This window comes from Eptesicus fuscus, chromosome 11, assembly GCF_027574615.1.
Source record: "Eptesicus fuscus isolate TK198812 chromosome 11, DD_ASM_mEF_20220401, whole genome shotgun sequence".
Classification (NCBI taxonomy): Eukaryota; Metazoa; Chordata; class Mammalia; order Chiroptera; family Vespertilionidae; genus Eptesicus; species Eptesicus fuscus.
In genome coordinates, this window is record NC_072483.1 from 56,095,001 (window position 1) to 56,119,062 (window position 24,062).

A 24,062-nucleotide genomic window follows, 5' to 3' on the forward strand; every position below is an offset into this window, starting at 1 on the left:
AACTAATTAGCATTATTAGCAGTCCTTACATATTTCAAATATTCCCTAAACAAATAAACTATAATTTAAGGTAGTATTTTAGTTATTTTCTGAATATTATATTCTGGTTCCTCTAATTTACCTAAATCTGATCAGGTCTCTCATCATAAAAGATTGAGTAGTTGATTATTATAGGTTATAAAAGGTGACAAAGCAATAATCACGCTTGAATAGTTTTAGTTGCTCAACACTTAGTGTTTGGTCACATCTATAGCATCTATAATCCTGTAATTGTTGAGAGGAAAATCTTATGAATCAAGACAAAACGCCATAGTTGGAATATCAGCATTTTCCCCTCTAATTTTTCTAAAATTCAGCTCATATACATGGACAGAAAAAGTGTTCACATTCATATTGTTGTATTGTAAATGATTGTAAATATTTTTCTAAGATCAAAAGAAATGTTATAAAATACAATAACAAGCCATAAAACTTAGAAAAAAATACTAATAATCAAATATATATTGAAATATGCTCTGGGTCATTAAAAAGGACAACTTAGAAAGACATACTTTTCATAAAGTAAATAGGAGTAATATATGAGAATCAGTGTAATTTATAACCAAAAACTACTAAAACTTTTTAAAATTCTTGGGAACAGCATAAATTGGTTTATAAAATATATTTCAAGTATGAATATACATCATTTTGACAGGCAATATACAAAGCATTAAGTGTAACTAGATCAGTTACAAACCCAATCTATATTGGGCAGATCCCATATTTTACTCACTTTATCTTCAGGATTAACACATAGTAGACCTTCAATAAATGTTTCATGAATGACTACCTGAATGGTTGTCACAGTTGATTTATGTCATGAAGGTAATGAGATCAAATGCAAGTTCATTCAACTGAACATATCTGTTGTCTAGGCACCAAGATACACTGTATCTTTCTTTTCATCCAGAAACCCAATGTATTCTTATTCCTATAATCCAGTTTCATATCATCCTTCACAATTTGTCAACAAATGTTATTAGTCATTGCCTTTATATGCCAAGAGCAGGATAAGTATATAAGTGTATATATCTAGATCTAGATTGAGATACACACACACACACACACACACACACACACACACACGTTCTAAAATATATATATATATATACATATATATTGTAAATATGTGAATCAATATTATCATTATTAGATAATAATTTGTTGGGATTTCAAAAGGAAAAAGTTAAGGCCCATTATTATAGGCCTGATGCACATTATTGAATTTTGAATGTGTTCCAAAGAGATCTCACTAAAGAGTTAATGTGTTTAGAGCTAATAGAAATAAAAGGTTTTTGAAAATAAAAAACATGTTGAAACTTTTTACACAACCCTCACTCTGTTTTCCATCAGGTGACCTTCCTTTAGCTTCATGAGGAAAAGAGAAGCCAGCAAAATAGAATAGCCCTAATCTCCCACTGAGATTATAGATTTCCCTGTATGCCAACCATACTTTCCTCCCCCCCTCCTATGGAACAGGGTCTCTGCTAAGAGTAGCCATTCTATTAGGGGAATCCCATTTCCTCTCACCTGTTTAGGAGACTATGCTCTGGCTGCTAGCTCCTTTTTCTACTGTATTCTCAAAAATCTCTTCCTATACTAACTTATTTTCACAAATAATGAAATGATCAAGTTTTTCCATCATAAAAAGAAAAATACATAAAACCCCGCTGGATGTTCCTCTGTGGCCTCTACCCCTTCTCTCTGCACCCTTTAGTAGTTAACCTTTTTAAAAGAATACTGTACCTGCTAGTTCCTTTTCTGCACCTCTTATTTATTCTTTGATCTATCTGTAACCTGGCTTCTGTCTGAAAAGGCTCTCATCAAAGTCACAAAGGACCATTGTCTTAATCAAGATTCCAGCAGGAACAAGATGGGACATTCAAGTAGGAATTATTTGAAGAGAATGTAATAAAGAGACTATTAAGGGCCATTGATAGTGTACAGTGAACCCTCAAAGGATAGCACAACCCTTCAGAGCTGATAAGTGCAGGAAGTTCTTTCTCATCTGAGCCCATAAAGGATAAGCAGAGAGCTGAAGGATAGGAAGTGTGGTTTCGATCAAGGAATGCATAGCCCACAGCAAATTCATGGAGAAGAATCAGAGGAAATATATCCCCATTCATTCTCTTATCCTTCTTCCCTCCTCATTTCTTGCCAGTGCTCACCATTGGTCTAACTCAAACAGAAGGTAGAATGCAATAGGCTTCACTGAGGTGGGTCATACTGGCCAAACTGCCCGGGAATGGAGCAAAATGAACTAGGATGGGGACCAACAGAAGAGAACCAGCACCACCTTATTGCAGCTTTGAGTCTTCTTACTCAGGCTTTCGATAGCACTTAACAATGTTGTCCTCTTCTTGACACTCTCCTTTTTGTGATCCTTTTATGCCACGTCAATTTATTTCTCTTCACCTGCAGTGTCTGTATCCTATGCCTTTTTTTTTTTAAATTCCTGGTGTTCTTCAGGACTTATAAAGACAGCTTTTTCTCTTATTGCTCCTCAGTGGCCTCATTTATTTTTATTACTTTATTCACCATCTAGAGTTTCATGATTCCTGAGGCTATGTTTTGAGCCCAGATCTTTCTTCTGAGTTTCCCTCGTCTGTCTCTAGTGCATCTTTACTTAGAAGTCTTATAGGTACCTCAAGATCACCATGTCAAAAATTAAACCATCATATCTAATCTCAAACCCATTCTATGTGCACTTCCTATTTTAGTAAATGATATCAGCATTCTTGCAATTGCCCAAAAGCAGAAATTTGGGGTTCACTTTGACTTACCACATTTACAATTCATTAGAATTTCTATCATTTTTTTTCTCAAATATTTCTCAATTTCATTGATTTCGCCAACACTATTCAAATCTAGACCACCATAAACTCACATCTGGGTTCTCAAAGCAGCCTCTTACCTGGTCCTCTGCCTCTCGGCCCATTCAGTGCCCTTCAGCCAGAGTGTGTTTTCTGTGACAAATCTGTTCATTGTTGTTGTTTTTTTTCTTTAAAAACTTCCAATAGGTCCACATTTTTCTTAGGATAAAATCCAAATTTCTCACCTTGGTTTTCAGGACTTATTCTTTCCTATCTTAGACACCACTATAGTACTTTACAAAGAGCAACTTTTTTTCCCCAGTTACTTAAGCATGCCATGCTCATCTCACCTCTGGACCCCACACATTCTTCTTGGTGTGCCACTTGCCTACTCTTCATCAGAATAACTCCTGCTTTGCCTTCAGGCCTCAGTATAAATGTCACTTCCTTCATTCATAATCCAAACCTTCATAAGCCTTCTTTCATAATCCAAGCCTGGCTATTGTGGAGCTGCCCTATGCCTTATCCTATAGTATATTGTACTTCCCAACATGCAACTTGTTTGACTTGTGTATGTGCCTCTCTAGACCCCAAGTGATGTGCTCAAGGACTGTGTCTTTCATATTCCGTGCTGTATCCCTAGCATCTAGCAGAGTTGCAAGAATTTTAAAATAATGAATAAAATTGCCTTTGAGGATATGAACTCATTTTAAAGAGTAGGAGTAAAGCATGTAAAAACAAGGTTCAGAGAGGTGGCATCATAGATGGCGTTATAGTTCTGTCTGAAGTTTTATGGTTCCTCTGAGGGCAGTCATAAGCCACAGTATATTTTTAAACAATGGAGTGATAGTCAGAAGTTGTATTTTAGAGAGAGTAGTTTTCCTGCTATATGTGGGATAAACCAAAAGAGAGGAGAACCTGGAAGTTGGGAAAATAATTTTGAAGACTTAAACAAATTTGGGCAGCACGTTAGATGTGCTAAGACTGCAAAGAAAGAGACAGCTATGGGAGCTGTTTGGAAAATATAAAGAGAAACACTTGGACATAAGGGCAAAGTACAGGAAGAAGTAAAACATGACTGATTTTCATCCTGGTAACTGAAGAAAATAATTCTGTCAGTTATCAGAATAGGGAAGTGGGAAAGAGGAATTTAAGGGAGACATATGAAGAGAATTAGAAAATATAATGAGGTCATAACATCTAAGTAGAAATGTTCTGAGAAACGGGATATAGGACAGGGCTTGAACTGTCTCTGCGGTTTCTCAAGGGAGAATGCCCCTCTGTGACCCTCAAAACATGTGTTCTGATACCAAAAGAAACACTGTAGGGCCTGAGGTTTTTAATGTGCTACTGTCTAAATTCTGAGTCCTACCAAAGACTGTTAATGATGATGGACAGAGGACAGAGAAGCATAAACAACATCATGTACATGTTAAACCTCTCTGATCAGGCATAGTTGAAGAGCAGTGAAGAAAATTCCACTTCTGCTTTTTCTATTATAAATCACACCTAGCTGAAACTCTGCTCTCCACTGACTACACTAGTTCTCTGCTCACTGCCTTTTATGATGCATGTTAATTAATAGAGAGGGTGCTTAACATGCACAGAAAGTGTTCTTTAGTATTCAAATGTTGGGAGTCTGTGTACATGTGTGTGATGCGTATGACACAGTATTTTGTAAATAACCTCCATAGGCTTTCTCCACGTGATAAGAATACAATCATCATCTGCTTTACATAAGGATATTTCAGTCATTTTTTCAAAACAAAGTACAACATGTTTCAAAGTCATAAAACAACTCTATTCTCTTTCCTCACAGTTACTCAAAGCTGTTATGGGAGGCTAGCTCTTTCCCTCCCCTGCAATGCCCATGACTTTTCAATTCTCTGTATTTGGCAGATGTTTAAAGTGAGTCTTTTATGTGTATTTTCTCGGACTCTTCTCAGATCCCTCATCACTAGAGGTGTCTCATTTACATCTCTCAACTTCTCCAGCTGTCATTTTTCCTTTAGTTCCTGGTTAGCCAGCAAGTCATCTCCAGATTCTTTCTGCTGAGGCCTCTTTGACCCTCTAATAGTCTTGTTGGGAAAACCCCTAAAAAAACCCAGACAGCTCTCATTTGTGGTCCCCATCTGGGCCTCTGTCTATAGTCCATTCAATTACTTCCAAGCATAGCACTCTCCACTGTCACCATGGGTCACTTCAGCCAGCCACCTGCCCTCATGAGATGCTCAGGTGTGACTACCGCCCACTGTGTTCCCGTAATTCCAGGAAATTTTCTGTGTGGCCTCTTTGAAGCCTTTCTCACTTGACTTGCAGTAACAAGGATACACCTTTCAAAGCTCTCCTCAACAGAAAGAATCCAAGTACTATGATGAGTCTCTCTAAAGAATCCTCCGGGAAACCCCTTCTCCTCTCATGAGCTTTCTAAGCTTCTTTATAAGCTGGAATTGAGTGGTTAGCTAAGGGTATCAAAAGCCCTTCCTGTAAAAATACAGCTGAAGTTAGTTGACACTTCATGTGTGAAGTGGGAGTATACCTGTCACCTCTAGTTTGGGCCTCAGCTAAACCCCAAACAGGAAGAGCCCCATTTAACTTCCTGTTACCAAGGAGATGTAGATATGTAGTAAACACTTACCAAAATCATAAAATTAATATTTGACTATAAGATAAATGTGGTTAAATAAAGCCTTGAGAAGGTTAATGAGAAAAACTATGACCAGCAGGATGACAGACAAAGCTCATTGCGCAGGACATAGAAAATTCATCTGACCCCACCTGTGGTGCTTGTTTCCATAGAAACTACACTTTCAAACCCATATTGCACTTCAATGAGAAAATAAACTCTTTTCTATATCTATGAAACATAATTACAAGGGAAAGAAATGAGTCATATGCTTTCATTTCAGAATATGTATGTATGTGTTTTGTGTGGAAAAACTAGAGAACAAATGAGGGATGTTTATTCCAATAAACATGAAGTATGTTCTACAAAATTATTCAGATATTGAAAGAATTCAAAAAGACTACGAATTTCTCTTTCAGCTTCATTTTTTGTTTGTTTGTTTGTGTAGGTTTTTTTAGTTTCTTTATGTGCAGGAGGACCTACATGATCTGAGAAGAGTCTATTAAAAACCTCATTTCAACCTTACATTATGACCTCCTTTGCTCTTTGGAAAGTTTTTAAGTTTTATAATTGAGGCATACTCATGGAATGAGTGATCTGGAAAGACATTGCTGTGGTTAAATTGTGTCTCCTCAAAAGACATGGTGGAGTTGTATCCCCTAGCCCCTGTGAATGTGACCTTATTTTGGAAAAAGGTTTTTTTCAGAAGTAATCAAGTTAAAATGTGGTCATAGTTCAATGAACATGTTCTAATCTAGTATGACTGGTGGTGTCCTTATAGAGGAAAATGCCCTGTGAAGACAGAGACACATGGGGACTTCTGGTCAAGATGACAGAGTAGGGCCCTGCCAGTGTGGTTGAGTGTCGACCTATGAACCAGGAGATCATGGTTCAATTCCTGCTCAGGGCGCATGCCGAGGGTGCAGGCTTGATCCCCAGTAGTGGGCATGCAGGAGGCAGCTGATCAATGATTCTCTCTCATCATTGATGTTTCTCTTCTCTTCTCTTCTCTCTCTCTCTCTCTCTCTCTCTCTCTCTCTCTCTCTCTCTGTCTCTCTCTCTCTCTTCTCTGAAATCAATAAAAACAATATATTTTTAAAAATACGGCAAAGTAGATAAATGCTGAGCTCACCTACTACCATAGCCACATCAAAATGACAACTAAACTATAGAACAACCACCATTGAGAACCACCTGAATAGATGAACAGAGGTCCTATAACTAAGGATATAACAAGGAAGCTACATAGAAACTGGTAGGAGGAGAAGAGATTCAGAATTTGGCTATTCCCACACCCACATGTGGTGTTTAAAAATTGAGAGTGATATCCCAGCTGTGGAGGTCCACCCTGAAGAGTGAGAGCTCACAGCCCACACTAGGCCCTACAGTCCAGGGTTCCTGTGCCAGGAAGAGAAGTCCTCATAATTTCTGGCTGTAAAAACCAGCGGGGATTATGGCTGATGAGATCTGAGCTGAGTGAGATGAAGGGCTGCTAGAGACCCAGGCATTACTCCTAAAGGGCCCACACATGGACCTACTTGCTGATGACTCTCTTGCTCTGAACTCCAGCACTTGATCGGCAGCTGGAAAGTGCCAGGGACACCCAGGGAGGAACTGAATTGTCTAGCTCCAGGGTGAGGGCTGGAGGGGCAGCTTTCACCCAGACAGAAATGCTGGCAGAAGCCATTGGCTCCTTTGTTGAGCCCTCCCACAACCCAGCCTGCAGGCTCAGGCAGGCTCCAAGGCTGAGGGTCTATCAACCTGGATAACCCTATTGGCCCAGTCCTGGTGTTCCCTGAAACCCTGCCACACCCAACTTGCAGGCCCACCCAAGATGCTTCAAGTGGCTTTTTCATACAAATGGCTTGTCTTGGCTCATACTTCAGATTTTCCTAACATCTCTTAAAGGTTCACAAACCCAAACAAGGTCCAGGGAACTACACCACTGGGCCCCACAGAGCACCTATTACAAAAGGCTACCCTGTCAAGACAGGGAGACATAGTAGCTCTACTACATAGAAACAAACTCATGGAGGCATCCAAAGTGAGGAGACAGAGGAGCATATCTCAAATGAAAGAACAGAACAACTCCAGAAAAAGAACTAAACAAAATAGAGACAAGCAATCTATCAGATGCAGAGTTTAAAACACTGGTTATAAGGTTGCTAAATAAATTTAGGAGCATAGTAGATGAACTTAGTGAGAACTTTGGCAAAGATACAGAAAATAGAAAAACGGAGATAGAAAAAATAAAGAACCAGTCAGAAATGAAGACTACAGTAGGGGGAATTAAACATAGATTAGATGATGCAGAGGAAGAAGAAGAAGAAGAAGAAGAAGAAGAAGAAGAAGAAGAAGAAGAAGAAGAAGAAGAAACAAAAATATGAATAATAACTACATACCTTTCAATAATCACTTTAAATGTAAGTGGATTAAATGACATGGGTGTCTGAATTGATAAAAAAAAAAAGATCCATACATATTCTGTCTACAAGAGAACCTCTTCAGATTAAAAGACATACACAGACTGAAAATAAAGGAATGGAAAATATTCCATGCAAATAAAAATGAAAAAAAATCTAGGGTAGCAAAATTTGTATCAGACAAAATAGACTTTAAAACAAAGGGTATAGCAAGACACAACAAAGGATCCAGCTTCTGAGTATTTATCTGAAGAAAACCAAAACACTAATTCAAAAAACATATGCATCCCTACGGTCATTGCAGCATTGTTTACAATGGCCAAGCAACCTAAGTGTCCATCTATGATGAATAAATAAAGAAGAGGTAGTACATAATATACAATGGAATATTACTCAGTGATAAAAATGAATGAAATGTTGCTATCTGCAACAACATGGATGGACCTAGAGGGTATTATGCTAAGTGAAATGGGTCAGACACAGAAAGACAAATGCCATATGATTTCACTTATATGTAGAATTTAAAAAACAAAACAGAAACAAACACTTAGATACAGAGAGAACATTTTGATGGTTGCTATATGGGAGGGGTGTTGGAGGGCTGAATGAAAAAGGAGAGTTAAAATGTGGAACTTGGCAGTTATAAAAACAGTCAAGGTAATGTAAGGTACATTATAATCAATAATCCTATATAATAAAAGCCTAATATGCAAATTGACTAAATGGCAGAACAACTGGTCGGCAGGTAGCACCAGACCAGCCAAGGTGGGTGCCAGCGGGCAGAGGGAGGGGACGGCGATCAGGGGGCAGTGGGGCCAGCCGCTTGCCAGCCGGTACCGGCTCCCCATTATTCCACCTGTCACCTCCCGCAGAGGGAGGCCACCAGTGGCAGCGGTGGGGCGATGGGGGTGGGGGGGGGCAGCTGATCACGGGCCAGAGCTGTCCCTCAACTGACCCACTGGTTGCCTCTCTCAGAGGGCTCCTGGACTGCGAGAAGGCACAGGCCAGGCTGAGGGACGCCCCCCCACCCCTCCAGTGCATGAATTTTCATGTGCCGGGCCTCTAGTAATGTAATAACTATTTATGGTGTAAGATGGGTACTAGACTTCCTTATGTGATCACTTTGTAAGTTATATAAAATGTCTAATCAATATGCTATACACCTGAAACTAATATAATATTGTATTTCAACTCTAATTGAAAATTACATAAATATTTAAAAAAACACACACACAGACATACATAAGGGAGAATGCCACGTGGTGACAGAGGCAGAGATTAGAGTGATGCAGCTGCAAACTAAGATTCACCAAGGATGGGCAGTCACCTTCAGAAACTAGAAAGAGGCAAGGCAGGACTTTGTCCTCTGTCAACGAGGGAGCATGCCTCTGCTGGCACTTTGATTCCAGATCTCTAGCTTCCGGACTGTGAGAGAATAAATTTCTGTTGTTTTAAGCCCACTTTGTTTGGGCAGCCCTAGGAAACTAAAACACACAGAAAAGAACATTTTAGTTGTAAATGTAGAAACTGTAAGGTAGTTTCCTTGTGAAATTTGGGCTCTACTGTGTAACTGGCTGAGTGAGAAAGTCGCTTGAACTGATGGTCTGTCTTTTTTGGGAGGACTGGCATTTCCGGTTTTGGTGCTGATATATTGACTACTGTTGGAAGCAGTTGTTTCAATTCAGTAACTGGTCTCGTCCTTTCTGACTTGAGTGTTGTTGATCTTAATAGATCCCAAGCCCCATCACTCTTCAGCAGTCATAATGGAAAACAATCTCACTTCTCAGAATGATGGAAGAGCGCCTAACAAAATTATTTGTAGAGAGAAGAATTTTTAAATATCTGCTTTTTCTTCTACTAAAGGATCGAAATTCTTTAGCTTGGGGGAAAATTCTGATGCAACATAAAAATAATTCAGTTAAAATTTTAATTATTGCCATGTATTAGCAGTATATTTACAGCAACTACATTACCCAGTCTGCCAACTCAATGACAACCAAGTATTTGAGGTATTAGTTTAACTACAAAAATCCACAAATTAAATACTAACTGTTCACATTAGACCGTTTATAATCATATTCTTACATTGCGATCTTAAATAGGAGTCATTTATTTGTGCTTGTTTTACCAACTTAAAAATTAAGGAGTCTTTCTTTATGGGCTGATGAGAATATTCTAAAATCATGTTGTGAGGTGGTTTTACAACACTGTAAATTTATGAAAATCATTGAATTGTGCACTTAAAATGTGAAATGTTTTTTCTTGCAAATGATGTTGATAATGCTCCTTAAAAAAATAAAGATTCTCTGTTCCTCATAGGAACTATCTGAGAACTGGTGATAGTGTTTACATCACTCTGGTAATAGTCCAAACAAAACAAGATACCTTGCATGTGTTGCAATTTTGTCTTGCCCAAATATGCATGTGGCTAAACCAGGACCCTGTTGGATGAAAGAAATTCCAGAGACAATGGTCCTCCAGAGGATGAATAAGTGTTTCTCCTGCAGTGGATGGAGAGCCCTGGATTAATCTTTTGAAGACCTTTCAAGGCATTACCTTCACAAGAATTTGCACTGCTCCCAACTATACCCGGCACCTCATCTGACACACGGATGATGTAAGAAGGATTTAGTCAAATAAATGACACAATCTGTCTCCTTGGAACCACTGAAGAAGTGTTTAGATCTACACAGGGTTTGAATCTATGACTCTGACCACTAATTCATTGGCCTGTTCCATGATAAATCTGTAGGCCATGTTCATAGACTGATCAAGGGGGTAAGGAAGAAGGAAGGAGGGAAGAGGCTGCTTTTTGAGGCATGAAGACATCCCATGTATTCAGGATGGAGGTGCCCTGACTTTTTCTTTAAAGAAGTTGGGCTGATCAACAAACCACAGTCTTCACAAAAGCCCTCTGAGGAACATTGGCACTGCTCTCCACATGCTTTTACTCAGTGATTTTTCTTATAAACAGCTCTCAAGCTACTTGGATATTAGGACATCTGAGTGTGTTGGACAGTCTTGATCCTCCAGCCTTTTCCATAAAGTATCTCCATTCTGTTGGGGTGTTGGGTAGCCACCTTCTATAGACCACATCAACTATGTCCCTGTCCTCTGGCTTTGGTTGGCCTCAGCCATTGGGAGGCTCTGGTAGATTAGTGAGTTCAGAGGAAAGAAGTTGGGGATTTTATTTCATGGCAGACCTTGGGCTGTCAGCAGCTTTTTTCTTCAAGAAGAAAATCCTCCTATAGGGTTGCTCTACCCAATAACTGCTTTCTTGCCTTCACCTTCAAGTCTAGTGGTAATACTCGCTCTGCCATCTCTTTTACCTACCTGCAACCCTGACCTCACATTTTCAAGTAGTCCCCTGATTAAATTATCTTTATTTACCCCTTTTGAGTGTGACATTCCTTTCCTGATATACTGAGGCCATTCTTTCCATAGAAAATTTCTGTTTGCCGAATTCCTCGTTGGGTTGGTCATTGGAGCCTCAGAGTACTTAGAACTCAGTCCAGTGTCAAACTGCTGAAGATCGCATTTTTAAGAGGATAATTGGCTAAAATATTTTCTACAAAATTATTATGCACAGCTAGGCTTACAGCTCATGGATATAGCACTGCCACTGTTCACATTGTTCAAATATCAAGAGAACGCTAATCCAAAATTATCGTTCATAGTTCAAAGGCAAGCTTAAGGGATTTTTTTTTTTTAGGGTCAGAAAAAAGAATCTACAATTTTGGGAATCCCTCCATGTATCCATCCATCTAACCCTTGGTGGTTTTAATGATCCACTGGGTTGGGAAGCCAATGCATTAACCTCCTTGGTATATTGTATTGCAAGGAAGGCACAAGGCAAGACACTAATAGCCACCTGTGATCCAAATTTCTTAGGAGGAAGAGTCTGAAAATGTAGAGGTGTTTTACTCCATAAACCAGCAAGACCCCAAGGATACTGTCTAGAAATCCTGCTTCATCAAAAAAAAGAGCTGACCTGTAGTTTCCATATCAAAGATCAAGCTCTGCTGAGCCCAGTGGTCTTTGTGGGGCAACCACAGTGTTTGCACACTTCTCAAGTGTTTCAAAACGGTCCTCCAGTACTAAACGGGGCACTATTCATTTGCTTAACAAGCTGCTCTCTTTCCTCTTCCCTCCCCCTCTCTTCAAAAGACAATAGGAAAAGATAAATTGCATTCTAGGCCAAATCTGAGTAATCACAAATTTTATATTAGAGGAGCCTAAAAAATACACTTTATTTTCTTATTTTTTGCATATTTTTAAATACTTCTCAGCTCACAAAATGCTGAGTGTCAGCACAAAATGATTTATTTTATGGTGAAGTTTCAGGGATTACATAAAGCCTGTAGATTATTTGGAGACCATTTTTCAATAATATATAGGAAAAGGGGAAAGCAGTTTCATAAAACTTTCAAATATACCATAATGAGCTTTCAAATGAAGTATTGCTACCATGATCTTAGAATAACTAAAATTATTATAACCTATTCTTAGGACATGAGTTTTGATACTATATATGTTTTATTTTTCATTTTTAAATCAGTACTTTGAGCAAATTAATGAGTTTATAGATCATTCTCAACCTGATTTCTGAAAAGCAGAATACTTTGGAGTTAAAAAGTTAAACCATTTTTCATAGCAATTTACGTATTTTCTTCTGCTCACTGTTCAATCATCTTGATGCTCAATTTTTCCCCCATTATAGAATAGACAATGGTGCAGGTTATGAGTTAGACTACTGAATGCGATCATTCATAAGATAAACTAGTGTGTCAGTATTTCTAACTAAGGCAATCAGTCAGGAATTTCTTCTTTCCCTTGATTTATGATTTTGAGTATGTTGGCAAATGTTTTATACATTTTAGTATGTACAATAATTAAACAAATGCATCTAGCTCTAAGTAATTTCATCTGGAATATCAACAATGTTATACATAAAAATCTAAAATCTAAATACAGTAAGCAATTAACAATAAGATGCTTGAGTTCTACCAAGTTAAATGTGTTGGGTATTTTTATTTTTTTGCGTTTAGAATGCAAATGCTTCCCTAACTTCCTTTCCCCAAAAGATAATCTATAGCAGAATCTGCAAATGGATTTGAGCATAAAGCTGACCACATTCCTTTTATTGCAATAAAGAATGTATCATCTACAATGTTCATTTGTATATTGGCACTTTCTTGGAAAGGAACTGCATGGTACTTTGAGGAAGGGCAGCATGAGATTGTCCATGATAAGGGAAAGTTAAAATTAGAGGCCATATATTTATTCCATGTGTTTAATTCAGTTAGTGGCCATAGATACATTTATATGGTGGGACTTTCTTTTTCCTTCGCTAAAGCATTATTCTTAGTAGGCGAGGGCAGTGTTGGGATCTGAGGGTTGATGTTTACATAATAAGAGAGAATTAAATAATTTTGCAGAAGAATGGCCCTGGAGCCTACTCTCTAGTGCATAATATATAGTCTGTGACTCCGTGGCACTGGAGCACTTCCAAGATTATTAAGGGACTCCATTCAAAAACACTAAGGCAAGAGGCAGGCGCCCAAAAAGGAGCAATTCTGTTTTCTAAATGAGCTGATGGGCTGAAGCAAACCTTTCAACTTTGTTTAATAGTAAGAAATATTTGGCATCACAACCCAGTACATACTAACACACACACACACACACACACACACACACACACACACACCATCACACCATCACACCATCACACCCTCGCATTTATATACAGTTGAAACTAAATTACCTGGCCAGTGTGGTTCAGTGGTTGAACATCGACCTATGAACCAGAAGGTCTTGGATTAATTCCCAGTCAGGGCACATGCCCGGGTTGAGGGCTTCATCTCCAGTCGGGGGTGTGCAGGAGGCCGCCAATCAATGATTCTCTCTCATCATTGATGTTTCTATCTTTTCCTCCTTCTCCCTTCCTCTCAAAAATCAATAAAAAGATATTTTTTTAAATTAAAAAGAGAAACTAAATTACATAAAACGATACTTATTAAATTATAGCCAAAGCACTATTTCACTATTTTATTCTGTTCATACTATTTTTTTCTATGTTAATCATGACCCAATAAGCTATATCATGTCACACTAAAGATTTTGGAAATCCTGGCAAGGTGCATTATGAAGAATGACATGGACGATGAGCACCTGTTATTCTCCAGTTTCCAAGTACAGGTGGCAAGGGAACATGAACTTTCTTTCATCAGTGCTGTCTATAAATTCTTTCACTTTTGGCCTCACAAAGACTGATTAAGTTGGAATATCTAAGACAGTACTCAGAAACTTTGAATGTCTGATTCATTGAGACAAGTAAATGAAAACCTGCTTTGAGTCACACAATCTCAGTTAAATCTACTTACAGAGAGTAGGTAGTAATTGATATTTATTTAATTCATGACCATTTGACATTATAAATTAAGCCCATGTTTCTCAGATTAAAAACTTGGATAGTCTCTTACTCCTAGTTACCTTAAAAAACAGTGGTAAAGAGATGAGACCAAGAGGCTGGCCTCCCTTTTTGCTCTCTTTCTCTCTTGAATGGGAGGCTGAGCCCTGCTGTAGCCTGAGAATCTGAGAGGAAAAGATTCTTTCCCTTCAGGCTAGCCATAGAGGATATAACTGGACAGACACCTGAGGGGTCTTTGGGCTTCTGCCTGAACTTCTGCCAGTAAAAAATTCATCCATTTGGGTTAAGTCGCAACTTTCAAGAAAGATAAGTGCTTATAGGAGAAGTAATGGCCTATAAGCTTCTAAACACTTGACTGAGTTTATGTGAGTCCTTTGAAAATGTCAGATCACTGAAAATAAATGCAACAGGATTCAGGACATAGACGTCCAACAAGCCAAGAGCACGAAGGAAAGACCCCAGAACAGAACACATGCATAGCTCCCGAGGGTCCTGGTGAAGGAGAAGGCACCGTGAAGATACACAGAGCATGAACGGGGAGTGGGAGGGCTCCAGAGATGGCTTTAACCCCTGGGTTATTTAGTGTAAAAAGCAACGCTGCTATAAATGCTATCCCAGTGCGTCTTAACAATAGAGAGCCTTTAAAAATAACTTCTCTCCCTTCCTCACATCTCCATCTGGGGCAAGGAAGCCGGCTGCTATGCCCCACACGGTCAGCAGCCCAGGCTCCTTCCATCTTCTTTCTCCATTAGCATCTGGGGTGTTTCCCTTATTCCCATAAGGAATGCTTTCTAAGGAAGATTTCTTAGAAGTAAAATTTGTTCCAGCTTGGTTGTAGGAGAAAATACATGAAGGAAAAAGACATGTGTTCAATGTTTCAGCCCCAGGAGTGGAAGAGGTACATGGCACCTCCATTTATTTTCCCCTCATGAAGTCACATAGCCTTGTTTAGCTGCAAGGATTAGGCGAGCCAGTGGCAGTGCTACACAGTTTAGTCCCTGGCTTGATGGGGAGATCCCTGGCCTAACTGCATTCCTAGAGAATAAGGGGAAAATGAACTTTGGTGCCCAGCCAGCATTCCCTGCCATAGCTACTCTTACTCAGCCCTGGCTTGTAGAATATTTCTGTCTACTGTCCAAAGGCAGACTGTGGTGTACTAGGATTCTGGGACTATGTATAAAGCATTCTTAATGGTGCAAATTTCCCTTGGACATTTATTATCAGGTCATTGACATAACTACAAAGCCTTTTGAAAAATAACCTCATATTAATTGTAATCCAATTTTTCTATTAGCTTGGAATGCTTTACAATTCTTCTGGGACTAAAGCCATAAGTTAAAAGTAAATGTCTTTAATCAGTTCCAGATTTTCAATCTAAATTCTATTATAAATCTTGCTCCTTGAATTTAATATATACTGTAAGAGACGAGGTATGATAGATAAGCCATACGTTTTAAAAATATTGGTTTGAACAGAAATCAGGCCAAAGCTGACACTGCCATCTATACTGAAAATGTTCTTGCATATAAGGAAAGTTAATGTGGGTTCTCTCTATATAAAACAGTGCACAGCCCAGATAAAATTGTCTGGTAAGTTTATGAACAATCTAGCCTTGGATTTTAATGTCTTTGAAGATGTTTTTAAGGAGGGTTATTTCAAATAGAATTTTAATGTAAGGGAAGGATCACTTAGTTTTTAGCTAAGTGGGAAACTGGAATTCAAAACCCAAAATGTGGAAGACACCTTAGATTCTGTCCAATTTAAAGGTGTTTCTTTGTCCATTTTAATCTATGACATTCTCTCAGAATCAGTGCTCCAGTCCTATATCTTTGTTAGGTAGCTCTTTCTTATACTAATGAGAAAAAGTCTCTGATTCTAACATCAATGTGATCGTGATGTGATGTGGGAGATGTCAGCAGAAGACTCAGGTGGGGTTTCAAATGGAATCAAAGGCATACTGGTAGAACTTCAAATTCAAGCTTTGCAAATGCAATTTTTTAGCCTTGCTAACACTCAGTGAATTATCCTCATCCCAGGTTTTAAAATAGATCAGAGATGTCAACAAGGGCTTTGCTATTCTGTTTTCATTATGAAGGTCCCCAAATCATTTCTACTACCCTGCACTGTTCTTTCCAAACAACCCATCGCCTTATCTTTTAACTGCCTGTGCTGGCTTTCTCTTTTAACTTTGTGAATTTCAGTCATTCGTTCCACAAATTGCAAGCCTACTGTGTGATGTACTGTTCTAAGTGCTGAGCATATAGCTATGGATGAGATCAATTCATGCTTTTATATCCTAGTGGAAGCAGCAGGATAAAAAGCTAAGTATAAAAGTATGTAACAAAAAAGTATACATCAGAAAAATAAAGTAGGTGTCTTAGAGGGACTGATCAAGAGGGTTCTCCCTGAGGAGGTGACATATGAGCAGGGAATAAGGGAGCAAGTCAAGTGAAAATCTGAGTGGGGGAAAATCTGGACAGAAGATTGAAAGTGCCAAGGGCACAATATTTAAAAAAAAAATTGTGGCATTTTGGAGGAATGATAAAGAGGCCAGGACTAGAATGAATTGAACAAAGCATGAGGTAAGGTTTATGCAAAATGAAATTGCTAAATGAAATGGAAACCCATTGGAAGGGGTTGAGCAGGGAAGTAACATGACTTGGTTTATGTTTTGAAATGATCACTCTGGCAGCCCTGTAGAGAACTGATAGTAAGGGGACAAGAATGGAAGCATTAGTAAAAAGGCATTTACGGAAATGGGAAAGATGGTGACTTAAACCAGTTTGAAAATGGTGGAGGTGGTAAACACATTTTTTTTTAAATCTCCTATAGGTGTTGTTAGTTGCATTCTCAGAAGCTATCCCCACTTTCATAGTTTGCTAACAGGGCTCCCACCTGGTCTGCCAACCCCTGGTAATGAATTATGATTGGTCTAATCATATCCTGACGATCCTGGCTCCCCTTGTTAGATGTTCACTTGCCCAACACAGCTCAGAGTATCCTGATGATCCAAAAAGACTTCAGAGAAAGTCATCTGGGCACACTTCTGCAAAGGCTTTCTTCTGATTGATGATAGAAGGAAAGGCATTCTATTCAGCTCTCCCTCAAACCAAACCCTTGAATGATATGGAAAAAGTTAGAAAATGAGAAAATGTAACATTTTCTAAAGATTACTCTGTGAACAAATGTATTTGAAAAACACTGTGATAGAGTGCAATACGTTTATTCTCTGGATTTAAAAATATTTATGTGCTTTATGTTCAAGAGAAAAATAAAGAACTCAGATTTTCCTAAATGTATGTAACCATAGAGTTCCCATTTGGGGGTTAATTATCTGGTTCACAGAATTAATCTTCTTCAGAAAACCATTATGATAATATTGGACAAAGGAGTTAATTTTGTAGAATGAAATAATAGTCTTCAAAATGTTGGTGTACCATTTAGAAAGGAAAGAAGGAAGGAAGGAGGGAAACAGTTAACAGTATTCTTTACAAATACAGTAGTTCATTCTGTTAGTACTTAAAAGCATTTAATTAAATAAAAAATCTGAACTACACTAGAAATTTTAACATGACAATTTATAGTTATATATAGAGAGAGGATTTCAAACTATAATTCATTGACTGCTAGTAAAAGATCACATGCTGCAAAATTTTATCTCATAATAAAAAAGGATTAATATGGCTTTTAACTAAATGTCAAAATATATTTTCATTACATAGTCTAATTTAATTTCTCAACTACAAGACATTTGCAGAAAAGAGTGATTTACACTCAGCTGCTCAGTTCTGATTTTCTCTGCTGGCAATTCTGACAGTAGACTTTATATTTACCGGTATAAGTATGTAATGAAACTCAATCAAGAATATTCTCTTAAAGCCTTATTGCTTACAGTGTTATCCGTAGCCTAGCAGCTTTGGGATTACCTGAGAACCTGTTAGAAATGCAGAATCTTGGACCCCACCCCAAACCTACTAAATCAGAATTTCCATTTTAACAAGATTTTTAAGTAATTCATAGTCATATTAAAGTTTGAGAAGCACTGCCTTCGAATACATTCTCCAGGTGTTTTGCTATCATTGAAGACTAGAGGCACAGTGCATGAATTCATGCACAGGTGGGGTCTGGCTGGCTTGCCCCAATGGGGGCCCATTGGGCTGAGCCAGCAGGGGAAGAGGAGCCTTGGCCGGCCAGCCTCAACCCTGTTCAGGGTGTTGGGGGCTAATCGGGGGCCAGGCTGGCTGGGATGGAGGCCAGTTGGGGCCCAGATCAGGCTGGTTAGCTGCCGCAGTGCGCATTATAGCCACCGGTTGTTCTAGTCATTCTGGTCGTTCCGCTGTTTCGGTCACTAGGCTTTTATATATATATAGATTGTTCTGCCACTACCTGGGGTGAACAGCAGGTTTTACTAAGAACCTGACACTGGGATTCCATCTCATCCCCTTTATGGTACACCCACTTAAAATGTATGATTTGCAATAGACCAAAAATACTTTCAGAGTGTAACATATACCATACTTTGTGCAGATCTGGATTGCAAATGCTGAATAATAATTAGTTACACATCTATCTATGCTCACTTAGTAGGGCACAAATTTACAAAGCAGTGTGTATGTGTGTGTGTGTGTGTGTGTGTGAGTGTGAGAGAGAGAGAGAGAGAGAGAGAGAGAGAGAGAGAGAGAGAAGTAAAGCAGTGTGTGTGAGAGAGTTGAGGGGGGGAGAGAGAGAAAGAGAGAAGTGCTAGCACACTTGGAAGTACACGGAAGTATGCAAGTATGCTGCCTAGGCTCCAAGTTCACCAATTAGCAAAATTGCAAACAGCCAAGTCTGCTGCCACTGACTTCCCCAGTACAATACCTCGACTTTATTGGAAGTATTTTGCATTTAGCCTTTTTTAAATGCTTCCTGTAGGGAGGCACAAGACAGGAGTTGGCTTAAGGCAACTGCTCCTGCCTTGACTTTTCAAAAGAATTCTGAGCCTCAGGATGTTTACTGGAATCTTTATGCTTAGTCTTCATATGTCCTTGCTTAAAGGACACTGCAGGCACATGTGCCTTTTCAAGGATACTTACCCTGCTGATAATATCTAATAGTTAATTTTAGTTCAAGCTGTTGTTACAATAAAAGTCTAAGGAGGCAGGAGAACAGGGCTGTTTGGTTCATTTAGCCAAGCAGTCCCTTAGCCCTCTCTTTCACAGAAATGTGTGTCCGTGTAATCATTCATCTGTTGCTCAGGGCAAGTGGTGACCTGTGTGAGGACAGAAGAACACAAGGAGACATGGCAGAAACCTTGGAAACAAAAGTAACTGCGCAGTGAGTCATTGGAACCCACTGGGGACTTCCAAGTTCAAGGGGATTGTTTCCCAGCTAAGGAATTCACTATCTCTGTTATACTTCTTAAGAATGTGAGTATATTTTCCATTGGAAAAATAATCCTATTTCTGAAAGTAAGGGGCGGAAAAAGTTTTTCCTGTATTTGCCTAGGAAGCAAAGGTTTTATATATATTATTAAAATGGTTACGTTACATTAATAGGAACTTGATTATTTTAAATGAATAGATTATTTAATGCTGTTTAATAATAGAATATATAATATTTTAGTCTAATGTGTTTGACCATCTTGCCAGGGTTTGAATTTTAAGAAACTTTTCCTTGACCTAGAATTGGCGTTAGGTCATTCCAATGGGTCATGTAATGACTCAAGGATTTGCTTTCTCTTCCTATGAAGGAAAATTTTATACTTAAGGTATATGAGAAGCTCTGTCAAATAAGAAAATAATAATTATATTCTATTTATATATGCATATTAAATAGATTCTGATATGCTTTCATTTATAACTAATTGTTATATAATATAATAACATTTAGTTATAAATGAAAGCATATCAGAATCTATTTAATATGCATATATAAATAGATTTAATTTAATATAAATAGATTAGATTTAATCATGCACTGTGCCTCTAGTGTTTAATAAAAGAAACTAATAATATTACATTATTAGTATAATATAATTATGCTAATATTATATTGTGGAATATTGTGTTTTGCAGGACAAGATTCCATGTCATTTGCAATATAATCAAATTAATAACGGTATCATTTTAAATTTCTTGTCATTTGGAGACAGTCACTGTTTTGTTATAATGCATTTGAAAAAATGTTATATCTTCTGAGGGATCCATAGAAAGGATTCTAATTTATTTTAAGCTACATATCTCTGAGAATAAACTTTCAGACCATCCCCTTGAATTGGATGAAAATTATTAGAACTCTATAGAGTACCTGGATTTATAGAAATACTGGCCCAAAAAAATCAGGAGAAATAGAATTTGATTATAGAACTGCATGAGCTTAAAATAATTGTATACCTTTTGTAACTTTTATTAAAAATATTACTTATTTTTAACCATCTTGTTTTCCAGATAGGAGGAAACTTAAATTTTAAAGCAGTTTGGTAAATTGTACCTTAATAAGCAATATTGAAGCATTGATATTTTTTTCTATCTGATCCCTTCAGATTATAGAAACTCTTAATGAGTAAGTATTATTGTTCTCATGGCAATGTGTTTGTTTGCATGAATCCAATAAGAATCTGATTTCTTCATAAGCGGACATAGGCCAGTTTCCATTTGTGGTTTTATTAACCAAAACTTTACTAGAATGTCATGTCTGAAAGAGAAACATGCCAGGACTCTGGGTGTCACCAGAATGATCTAAGGAATGAAGACTGACTTTAAAAGCCAATAAGCCTCTTGGATAAATAGCCTGATATCTTGCTTGGTCATGTGATTCATGGCAGTCTTTTCAGGTAAGGAACTAAGGTTGCTTTTCTGAAAGACACTAGTCCCTGTCCTGGGGTTTGAGACCCGCAGGTACTTTCTGATAGCAAGAAGGAGGTATCATAGGCAAAGCCTGAGGGCAACTGTGTGTCTTAGCTTCTTTGCCCTGATGGTAAACTTTCTCATGAGATTCCAGCAAAACATATTTTTTAAGTAGCCTATGTGATCAACTGTTATTTGTGTTGTGTTCATGCAACCGAATAGACCAAATTGTAACTAAACTTAATACAGTAAATAAATTAGTTTTATTTACTGTATTAAGTTAATTTGGTTCTTTAATAAAAATGAGGGTGGTTTTAGGGAGAAAAATTATGTTTCAACAGGAAATTATTAGAACTGAAATGTTTTTTCCTTCCACCAGACCATCCTACCTAATAATAGACAAATATGCAAATTGACCGTACCTTCGCTATGCCCACGATTGGTCAGGAGGTGCTGGGGGGCGGGACTCGGGGTGGCCGGGGTGGCCGATTGGGCTGGCAGAACGCTGAGCTCGCGTTGCCAGCGGCGGTGCGAGCTCAGCGTCTGCGCCATGGCTGTGTTGCGGCACAGAAGGGGCCTCTGGGGCAGCGAGCTCACATACCACCGCGGACCATCAAAAGCGGGGGAGCTGGGTGCCTGTCCGCTCCAGCACCAGGCCTTTCAGAAGCCTCCACTGCACCGGAGGCTTCTGAAAGGCCTGGTGCACCAGCAGACAGGCTCCCAGCTCCACCGTGATCAAAAGCGAAAGCGTGTAGGGGACCCTACACATGCATGATTTAATCATGCACTGGGCCTCTAGTGTTTAATAAAAGAAACTAGGTTAATTATAAAAGTCTGTAAATTGCAGCGGGTTTGTTTAAGTTGCAGAGGATCTGTAAAGAATTAGAGTTGAGGAAGTAAAAATAGTAAGAAGGAATATAAAAATAAAGGGATAAAACAAAAAGAAAGAAAAATAGAGTAGGAATACTTACTGGTAATAGAAGATATGAGGCATAGAGATGAATTTTAAAGGAAAAAGAGAGTAGTTTCTAAATCAGTTATTTCTAAAAGTTAAAGTTGTAAGAATATTTGTAAAAGTCATAGAAGGGTTATAAAGAGAAATCTTAAAAGGAAATTGTAGGTATACTGAATAATAAATCTAATTAGATAAATGAGTCTAAAGTAAACTAATACAGAATTTGTTTGGTTCTTTTCCAGTCTATTAAAAGGGAAAACTACTTTACAAAGGAATTTACTACTATAGTACAAGGTTGATCGATATCAACCAATCTACCTAATCAGAGGGTGGAATAATGGGGGGGAGGGGCATATAACCTGGTAGATAGAGCACCTGAATTGATCTAAAAAATAATCATATTATTTTAAATCTTAGAACACGTATACATATGTGAATAGGGGGTTAAGTTTTTCCTAAAGTTTTCTTTTTGAGGCATGTGTGAAGCAATTGAGGAGGTGACTCAGCTATGAATCCAGCAAGCAGAACCAATAAGCAGGGTCAGACCTACCCACCAGGAGTCATTTCATCAACATCATCTCATCGCCTGATGACTACAATAGCTGACATCTGTGGACCCCTGGGGCTGCACATAGCTATATTCCTCACCCTAGCCCCTTGTATGTCTCTCAGAACACATTCTCTTGTATGTCTCTCAGAAAACTCAGCACAGTCAACCCTGCCATCATTATCTTCTCATTGCAATCTGCTTCTCTCCTTCACACTTTATCACAATGAATGACAATACCCCGTCACCCAAGAACTGTGGATGCCATGATCAATTCCCCCCGTGCCCTCACCCCATAATCCTGTCCCCTACACCTAGAAGGGCAGGATTTAAGTGCCCTGTCTTCTTAATCAGACTAACCATTACTGGCATTGTAATTCTCTTTGTTTTTCTTAAAGTCTGTAAAAATTGGAAATCCAGCAATAAACGCAATTCGCAGACCCCAACCTTCCAAAGCAGAAAGTTCCCCACCTGCCTCTGTCTTCTGCATACAGCAAAACAAATTAGGGGAGATGTAGGGAGGTGTGGAACAGGAGTTGGCTGAAGGCAACCGCCCCTGCCTTTTCCAAACAAGTCTGAGCCTCAGGGTGTTTACTGGAATCTTTATGCTTAGTCTTCAGACGCCCTTGCTTAAAGGACACTGCAGACACATGTGTCTTCTCAAGGATACTTACCCTGCTGATAGTATCTAGTAGTTAATTTTATTTCAAGCTGTTGTTACAATAAAAGCCTAAGGAGGCAGGCAAATGGGGCTGTTTGGTTCCTCTAGCCAAGCAGTCCCTTAGCCCTCTCTTGCACAGAAATGTGTGTCAGAGTAATCATTCATCTGTTGCTCAGAGTCTTCTGGTCAGCCTCAGCAGCTTCCATCCTAGATTCTAAATGAAATTTCTGAACAAAATTTTTCTAAAATCCCCAAGGTTATTTCAGCCCACTCTCAAGCACATCACCAGACAACCTGGGTAGCATGAACTCACATAAAATTTCAAGAATTTCTGATCTTCCCAGAGCCTGACCTTCTCTACACACCAATCTACAATGCAACACAATTATATGCTGATCACTCAGCCCAGCACCATAACATGGGGCAGTGATACTGGGAAGATTTGGCATCTGGCAGTAAGGTCTGGTGTGTTAGGTTGAAGTATAAGCATGTCCTTGGCTGTCTTCTTTCTTCTCCTGAGGAGCCCAACACTGGCCTTCCCATGTAGACCTTCTTGCTTCCCCTCATTTTCCAACACTCTGTGTTAAAGCTACATGCTCCTTGTGAGGTTTGCAAGCACTAAGATTCACATACCCATCACCTCCTGTAATAAACCAACTTCTCCTAAATTTGAGGAGACTGGGGTAGCTGGAATTTGGGGCAGTGGTCATCCTTACTTGCCATCCTTAGAAGAGAAGAGAGGGA

General features: G+C 38.7%; 1 long non-coding RNA gene across 1 annotated transcript in view; it reads left to right on the forward strand.

Moving 5' to 3' along the window:
* Window positions 1–19,816, forward strand: part of LOC114230460 (uncharacterized) — a 56,343-nt gene extending 36,527 nt beyond the window's left edge. Inside the window, exon 3 of the long non-coding RNA XR_008557514.1 lies at window positions 19,567–19,816. This is a non-coding gene — a long non-coding RNA (uncharacterized LOC114230460). The remainder of the gene's footprint in view (window positions 1–19,566) is intronic.
* The last annotated feature ends 4,246 nt before the right edge of the window (window positions 19,817–24,062 follow it).